This window comes from Vombatus ursinus, unplaced genomic scaffold (assembly GCF_900497805.2).
Source record: "Vombatus ursinus unplaced genomic scaffold, bare-nosed wombat genome assembly UNPS02014807.1, whole genome shotgun sequence".
In the NCBI taxonomy this organism is placed as follows: Eukaryota; Metazoa; Chordata; class Mammalia; order Diprotodontia; family Vombatidae; genus Vombatus; species Vombatus ursinus.
Window position 1 is genome coordinate 3,607,880 of NW_020954585.1, and position 7,792 is coordinate 3,615,671.

At 37.8% G+C, this 7,792-nt stretch overlaps 1 pseudogene; it reads left to right on the forward strand.

Annotated features, from left to right (window-relative positions):
• The window catches only part of LOC114051986, a 102,601-nt pseudogene extending 95,016 nt beyond the window's left edge, over positions 1 to 7,585 (forward strand).
• Positions 7,586 to 7,792: the final 207 nt, after the last annotated feature.

Here is a 7,792-nt window from a genome sequence, read left to right on the forward strand (position 1 = left end):
GATTTTCTTGGCAGAGATACTGGAGTGGTTTGACATTTCCCTCTCTAGCTCATTTTTTTGATGAGGAAACTGAGGCAAACAGTGTTAGGTGACTTGCTCAGGGTCACACAGATAGTAAGTGTCTGAGACTGGATTTCAACTCAGGTCTTCCTGACAACAGGCCCTGCATTCTCCACTGTGCCACTATGTACAGAAATATAGGTATAGAAAGGACGCAAGTGTCACTGAATAAAAGAGTATGTAAAAAGGAATAAGGAGTGGACAAGCCAAGAAAGGTTGGAAGAGGCAAGGTTATGAAGTGCTCTGCAAGTCAGAGGATTTCTCTTTGATCCTTGAGGTAACGGGGAGAGAGTGGAATTTAGTGAATAGAGGGTTGATAGGATTAGACTTACATTTTAAAAAAGTCAAAGTGGAGGGTGGATTGGAGTGGAGAGATACTTCTGATAACTGGCTATTACAATTGTCTAGGCATGAGCTCATGAGGGCCTGTACCAGTTGATGGAAGTTTCAGAGGAGAGAAGGGAACATATGTGAGATATATTACAAAGGAGGAAATAGGACTTCACCACTGATTATATATGGGACAAGTGGGAGAGTGAGGAGTCACAGGTGATTCCCAGGTTTTGATCCTGAGTAACTGAAAGGATGGTGGTGTCCTTGACTTACTGTCTGGGGGAAATTAGGCAGAGTGGAAGGAAAGATAATGAGTTCAATTTGAACATATGAAGTCTTCAAGGTCTATATGAGACTAAAGATGAGGAGAGAGGTTAGGGTTAGACAATTGGATCTGATAGTCATCTACATAAAGATGATCACCGGAATGAAGGGAGATGATGAGATCACCAAATGAAATGACATAGAGGATGAAAAGAAGAGGGCCCAGGACAAAGTTGTAGGGAATGCTCATGCTTAGCAGGCGTGACCTGGATGAAAAGCAGCAAAAAGGACAGAAGGAGGAGTCATACAGGAGAAAGTAATGTCATGGAAACTTAGAGAAAAGAGAGTACCACAAAGAAGGAAGAGGGTGATCAATCATTTAAATACTGTAGAGATGTCAAGAACAATAAAGACTGAGAAAAGGCCATAGTTTTGGCAATTAAGAAATTACTAGTAACTTTGGAGATAGCAGTTTCAGTGGAACTATAAAGTTGGAATCTACACGACAAAGAGTTAAGGAGAAAGAAAATGTGTAATGGAAGGACCTATTGTAGATGACCTTCTAAAGGAGTTTGACTATCAAAGGCAGAAGAGATATAGGGCAACAGCTATGAAGATGGATGGATCAAGTGATGGTTTGTTGAGAATGGGAGAGACACAGTCATATTTGTACAAATTAGGGAAGCAGCAGTAGACAGGAGGAGACTGAAGATTAAAAATTCAAGAGTTGGGATTATAGAGGGGCAGTCTGCTGGAGGAGATGGGATGGAATGTATTTACCTTTCAAATAGAGAGATTTACCTTGGCAAGGTGAAGTTTCACCTCTTCAAGTGAGACTAGGGTGAAGGTTGAGATAGTGATAGAGTCATCTGGGTGATGAGATGAGGAGGAGGGGAGAAGAGGGAGCTCTATGCCAATTTTCTATTTTTTTCAATGAAATATGAGGTAAGGTTCTCAGATGAGAGAGTAAAGGGGAATTGTGGAAGGGCTTGAGAAAAGATGAAAAATTTTGGAAAAGCTGCTGTAGTGAGTGGGATGGTATAAATTCTCTGAGGGAAAGAATGGTTTCATTTTTGTCTTTGTTCCCTGGGGCCTGACAATATAGCAATGGACACTTAATAAATGCTTATTGATTGAATGATTGATATTAGTAGCTCAGTTTCTTCCCCTCTCCAAAAAAAAAAAGCATTAAAGCCTAAAAAATAGCTAAAGAAGTTAGCTGACATATTGACACATTAAGGATTTCTGATCTCTTCTTTAGACTTATCACATACATACACACACACAAGAAGAAAGTTAGAATGCCAATCACAGATCTTATAAAAACCACTAACTTTTATCCTTCTGAGGGTATTTGTTATTATAAATGACACTCAGTTATACCCAGCCACATTTTCCTATTGGTCAGTAGCTTATCACGTGCCATTGTTCTGTAATATTCTGCTCTCTCATCTCCTTCACAACAGAAATACCCAGAGTAAGAGGACTTTGCTCAGTCCATCATATTCTGATCTGACCATTCACTTTTGGTATCAACCAAACTGTCAGGTCCAAATACTCCTACTAAATCTTCTCTTTGTATCCTAGCACCTAAAAAGGCTCACCTGCCTTATAAATACACAGCCCTTTAGTAATAGAACACTTTGGATAAAACTTAAGTAGAAAACTTGAACTATAAATTATTTTAATAATTCAGTGATATCAGTGCCAATGTTAGCACTGTGAGGTGGCCTACGGTGGTGACATACTCTGGAGTCTGGCTGGGGGCATGGGGTAGCTAGGTGGCATAGTGGATAGAGCACCGGCCCTGGAGTCAGGAGGAGGTTCAAATCTGGTCTCAGACCAAACACTTGACATTTACTAGCTGTGTGACCCTGGGCAAGTCACTTAACCCCAATTGCCTCTTCCCCAATTACATGTCAAGACAATTTTTAGCATTCAATTTTACAAGATTTTGACATTTCCCTCCACTCTTCTGAAAATGGTAGGAATTTGATAAAGGTTATGCATACGCTATCATGGAAAACATTTCTGTATTAGTCATAGCTGTAAAAGAAGAAACAGATCAGAAGGGAAAAAAAACACAAAAAGAATGAAGTGAAAAATTAGGCTTCGATCTGCATTCAGAATCCACCATTTTTTATCTGGATATGAATAGCCTTTTCCTTTGTGAGTCCTTTGTATTTGACTTGGATCATTGTGTTACTGAGAAGAGCTGAGTCATTCAAAGTTGATCATCACACAACGTTGCTGATACTGTGTACGATGTTTTCTGGTTCTGCTCATTTCATTCAATATCAGTTCATATAAATCTTTCCAGGTTTTTCTGAAATCTGTTCATCATTTCTTATTGCACAATAGTATTTCATTACATTCATATACCACAGCTTGTTCAGCCATTCCCTAACTGATAGGCATCCGCTCAATTTCCAAAATTTTGCCACCATGAAAAAGGCTGCTACAAATATTTTTGCACATGTAGGTTCTTTTCCCTTTTTAATGATCTCTTTGGGATAAAGACCTAGTAGTGGTATTGCTGGATCAAAGGGTATGCAGTTTTATGGCCCTTTGGGCCTAGTTCCAAATTGCCTTCCAGAATGGTTGGATCAGTTCACAACCCCACCAACTGTGCATTAGTATCCCAATTTTCCCTCATCTTCTCCAACATTTATCATTTTCTTTTTCTTTTTGGTCATATTAGCCAATCGATAGATGTGAGGTGGCACCTCAGAGCTGTTTTAATTTGCATTTTTCTAATCAAAAGTGATTTAGAGCACTTCTTCATATGCCTATAGATAGCTTTGATTTCTTCACCTGAAAACTGCCTGTTCACATCCTTTGACCATTTATCAATTGGGAAATGCTTTGTATTCTTATAAATCTGACTCAGTTCTCCACATATTTGAGAAATGAAGCCTTTATCAGAGATACTTGCTGTAAAAATTATTTCCCAGCTTCCCATTTTCTTTCTCATCTTGGTTACATTGGTTTTGCTTATGCAAAAGCTTTTAAATTTAATATAATTAAAATATCTATTTTATATTTCATGATGTTCTCTACCTCTTGTCTTGTAATGAACCTGTAACTTACCTAACTTCTCCTTTAAGAATTTGGATGGGGATGGCATTCTGGGATGACAGTGGAGTAGGTCAGAAAATTCAATGCTCTCCAAATTTCTTCCACAAACAATATGAAATAGCACTTCTGGGTGAATGTAGAGTGGTAAAAGTGAATAAGAGTTGGAGCAGAACAGTGGTCCCCCTGGAATAATTGGAGAAGATCCAAAGAAAAATCCCAGAACCAGGACTGAGGTTTCATCCCTATGAAGAGTAAAGACCTCCAGGCTAGTTCTGCTGAAGCAGCAAGTGGTGAACTCTGGGGCTAGCTAGCTTGGGAGGTATCCTTGGCCCCAGCCACAGAAACTTTTACCTCCTGGACAGTGTGAAGAGTTGGGCATCTGAGCTGGGGAAGATTCAGGGAACCTCTGTTGATAACGGACACCAGGCCTAGCTGTGCTGCCAAGATGTGGCCCTAGTGAGTGCAGAAGTAGTGGGGCAGGACCATGGCTGGCTGTGGCCACTTATAGGAGGGTGGAGTTCTTGGTTTTGGTTCCAGGCCAGAGAGGAGAACTGAAAGAGGATCCCAGGCCAGAGGCATCAACCCCCATGCCCCAGGACTAGAAGTAATTACAAATAGCAAATTGCTACAAATAAAAAAAAAATATGAAAAGGCAAAGGAGAAAGAATCTAACTATAGAAAGTTACTATGGGAATAGAGAAGACTGGGGTTCATCTTCAGAGGAGGATACTGAAGCAAAAAAAAGCCTCTCTTACCCCAAAGAGTAATAAAAAATTGTCACCTACCCAAAAAGAATTCATAGAAGAACTTTAAAAGTCAGATGAGAGAGATTTAATTTTCTTTTTAAAAAGAACAATCCAAGAAAAACAAGAAGATTATGAAAAGAATGTCAACCAATTCAAAAAGGAGATCCAGAATCTTAAGGAAGAAAATGACTCCTTGGAAATTAGAATTTGGCAAAGTGAAGCCAGTAAAGGTATAAGAGACCAAGAAATAATGAAACAAAGTATAAAGAATGAAAAAATAGAGAATGTGAAACATCTTCTAAGAGAAAAAAGAACAACTGATCTGGAGAATAGAACAAGAAAAGGAAACATAAGAACAATCTGACTACCTGAAAACTGCTATTAAAAAAGAATTTTGATACAATAATACAAGAAATAATTAAAGAAAACTGTACTGAAGCATTAGAATAAGAGGGGAAAGTAGATACAGAAAAAATCCACCAATTACCATCTGAAAGAGATCCTATGAGGAAAACTTACAGGAATATCATAGTTACATTCTGAAACCCTCAATTCAAGAAGAAAATATTATGAGCAACAAGAAAAAAAAAAAACATTTTAAATATGGTGCTGCCACAATTAGAATCACACAAGACCTAGCAATGGCTATAGTAAAAGACCACAGGTCTTGAAACACTATATATCAAAGAGCAAAAGAACTGGGGTTGTGGCCAAAAATATCACACCCAAAAAAGTTAAGCATGATCCTGAATGGGAAAAAATGGACATTCAGTGAATTGCCAGACTTTCAGGATTTTGTTAAAAAAAAAAACCTGACCTTAATAGAAGATTTGACATATATGATCCAAGAGAAATATATGCTGCATATCAAAGACTAATTACAAGAGACTCAATAAAGACAGACTGTTTGCTTTTTGTATGAGGAAACATAAATGTATGTCTAAAATAGTTATTAGAAATTGGGTAGTTTGAAAGAAAGATTGGGGTAGACTTCAGCATGATATGATTCTAGAGTAAAACTATTTATGAAAAGGTAAAAAGAGTGATTATCTTATACAAATGAGGCGTGAGGGGGAGAACTGACACAGAGGGATTAGATGGGGGAGGAGGGCTGGGAGTTCTGGAACCCTACCATCATCAGGAATGTGTTCAAAAGGGAACAATACACATATATCTGGAAGGATATAAAAGTCTTCTAAATTCAGTCTGTCCTAAACATTAAAGTGGACAAGTTATTCCTGTGTTGGAGACCAACACCCAAGTGACACTCAAGGCCTGCTTGAAAAGAATCAGGAGGGTCAGCTAGGTGGCGCAGTGGATAGAGCACCGGCCCTGAAGACAGGAGGAGCTGAGTTCAAATCTGGCCTCAGACCAAACACTTGAAGCTTACTAGCTGTGTGACCCTGGGCAAGTCACTTAACCCCATTTGCCAAAAAAAAAAAAAAAATCAGACATACTGCAAGGATAGAAATTGATAGTGGAGATGTTGGGGAGAGTGAGCATTTCTTGACAACTAAAATCACTAACTCCAAGCAAAACATATTAGATAATCTGATGGTTCTTTTGGTGACACTCTCTAGTCTTTCCTGTGCTTCCACTGTACTGCCCCTTAGGTACTTCAAGTAGGTACCAGAAATGGGCCACATGTTCAAAGAACCAATGGATCTATAGGGATAAGAGTAATTCAAACAAAAAAAGAGAAACTTCTACCATCATCAGTGAGCCAAAGCACTCCAACATTTTATTTTCTTAGAGGATGGTCAAAAGAAAAAAGTGAATATAGAGGCTATAATTACCAAGATAGAGAAAATTTTTTCTCAGTTTCCAAATGAGAGAGCTACTTAAGAAGATATGGGTAAAGTTGCAAAGGCCAATGGATGCCTGCTTTACTGTGAAGGCAATTGTTTTATGGTGCTGGGGGAAAGTGAGCTGGATATATGTCCATTCATAAGTTTATGAATTACCTTGATGATGCTGCAAAGTTCATTCATTTTTTAATGAATCCTGGATGTAACTATTTGGTGAAGGAAGACTTCATTCCATTTTTACAAAATGAAGTGAATACTCATCCTGGTTTGTCATTTTTAAAAGAAGCATCTGAATTTCATTCTTGATATATTACCACAGTTATACAACAGAATTTTTACACAGTAAATAGGTCCTGGTCTGGGAGAGTCACTTGTACTGAGCTGACAAAAAAAACAACAGTTTTTTGCAGAATGTTACATTATTGGAAAAGGAAGCTCATATTAACCAGTTGACAGAGTACTTCTCTTCAGAACACTTTTATGTCATTTGTTATAAATTATGGGAACTAGACATTGACCATGATCCCTTTATTGATCCAAAGGACTTAGCCTGACATAATGACCACGTATGACCTATGTCCAGTAGGATGATTGAAAGAATATTATCAGGAGCTGTGACAAGGGGCAAAAAGGTTCAGAAAGAAGGGAAAATAAGTTATGTGATTTTGTCTGGTTTTTGATATCTGAAGACAAAACAAAACAAAACAAAACAAAAAAAAAAACCAACCAAACAAACAAACAAAAAACCTCCAGCTAGTATTGAATATTGGTTCCGCTGCAAGGACCTTGATGGAGATGGAACATACTCAATGTATGAGCTGGAGTATTTATATCAGGAACAGGACCCAAAACTGGATAATATGGCTATTGAGTCTTAACCATTTGAAGATTGTCTTTGTCAGATGTTAGATCTTATGAAACCAAAATGTGAAGGAAAGATTACTTTTCGTGATTTAAAGAAATATAAATTAGCAAATTTTTGATACATTTTTCAACATTAATAAATATTTTGACCACAAACAGAAAGATCAGATTTCTGTAATTAGGAGTCCCGAAAGTGGAGGCCAAGAGCTCTCTGACTGAGAGAAATGTGCTGCTGAAGAATATAATGTTCTGGCGGCTGAAGAGGCAGCTGGTAACCAATGGAATGATGGTCACAAAGTAGAACTGAGTCCTATAGATCAGAAGGCCAATGCATTCAAATTTCAGTTGGAGAAAAGACGTTTCTTTGAAAGGCCTTTGCCTCCAGGTGGTATAGATTTGGATAAGTATGAAGATGATGTGGAGTTATTATGATTATGACCCAACATAGAAAGACTGCAGCAAATCTGCTACAACAGAAACAATCAGTGGCTTTGTTTCCAGACAGTATTAGTTTTTTGTTTTTTTTTTTTGTGGCACAAAACATTATTTAAACACCTTTTAAAGAAAATAAAGTGCATTTTTATGGAGGGATAATTTTGTATTTATCCAATATTCAAGCTTGTAAAATAGATATTTATT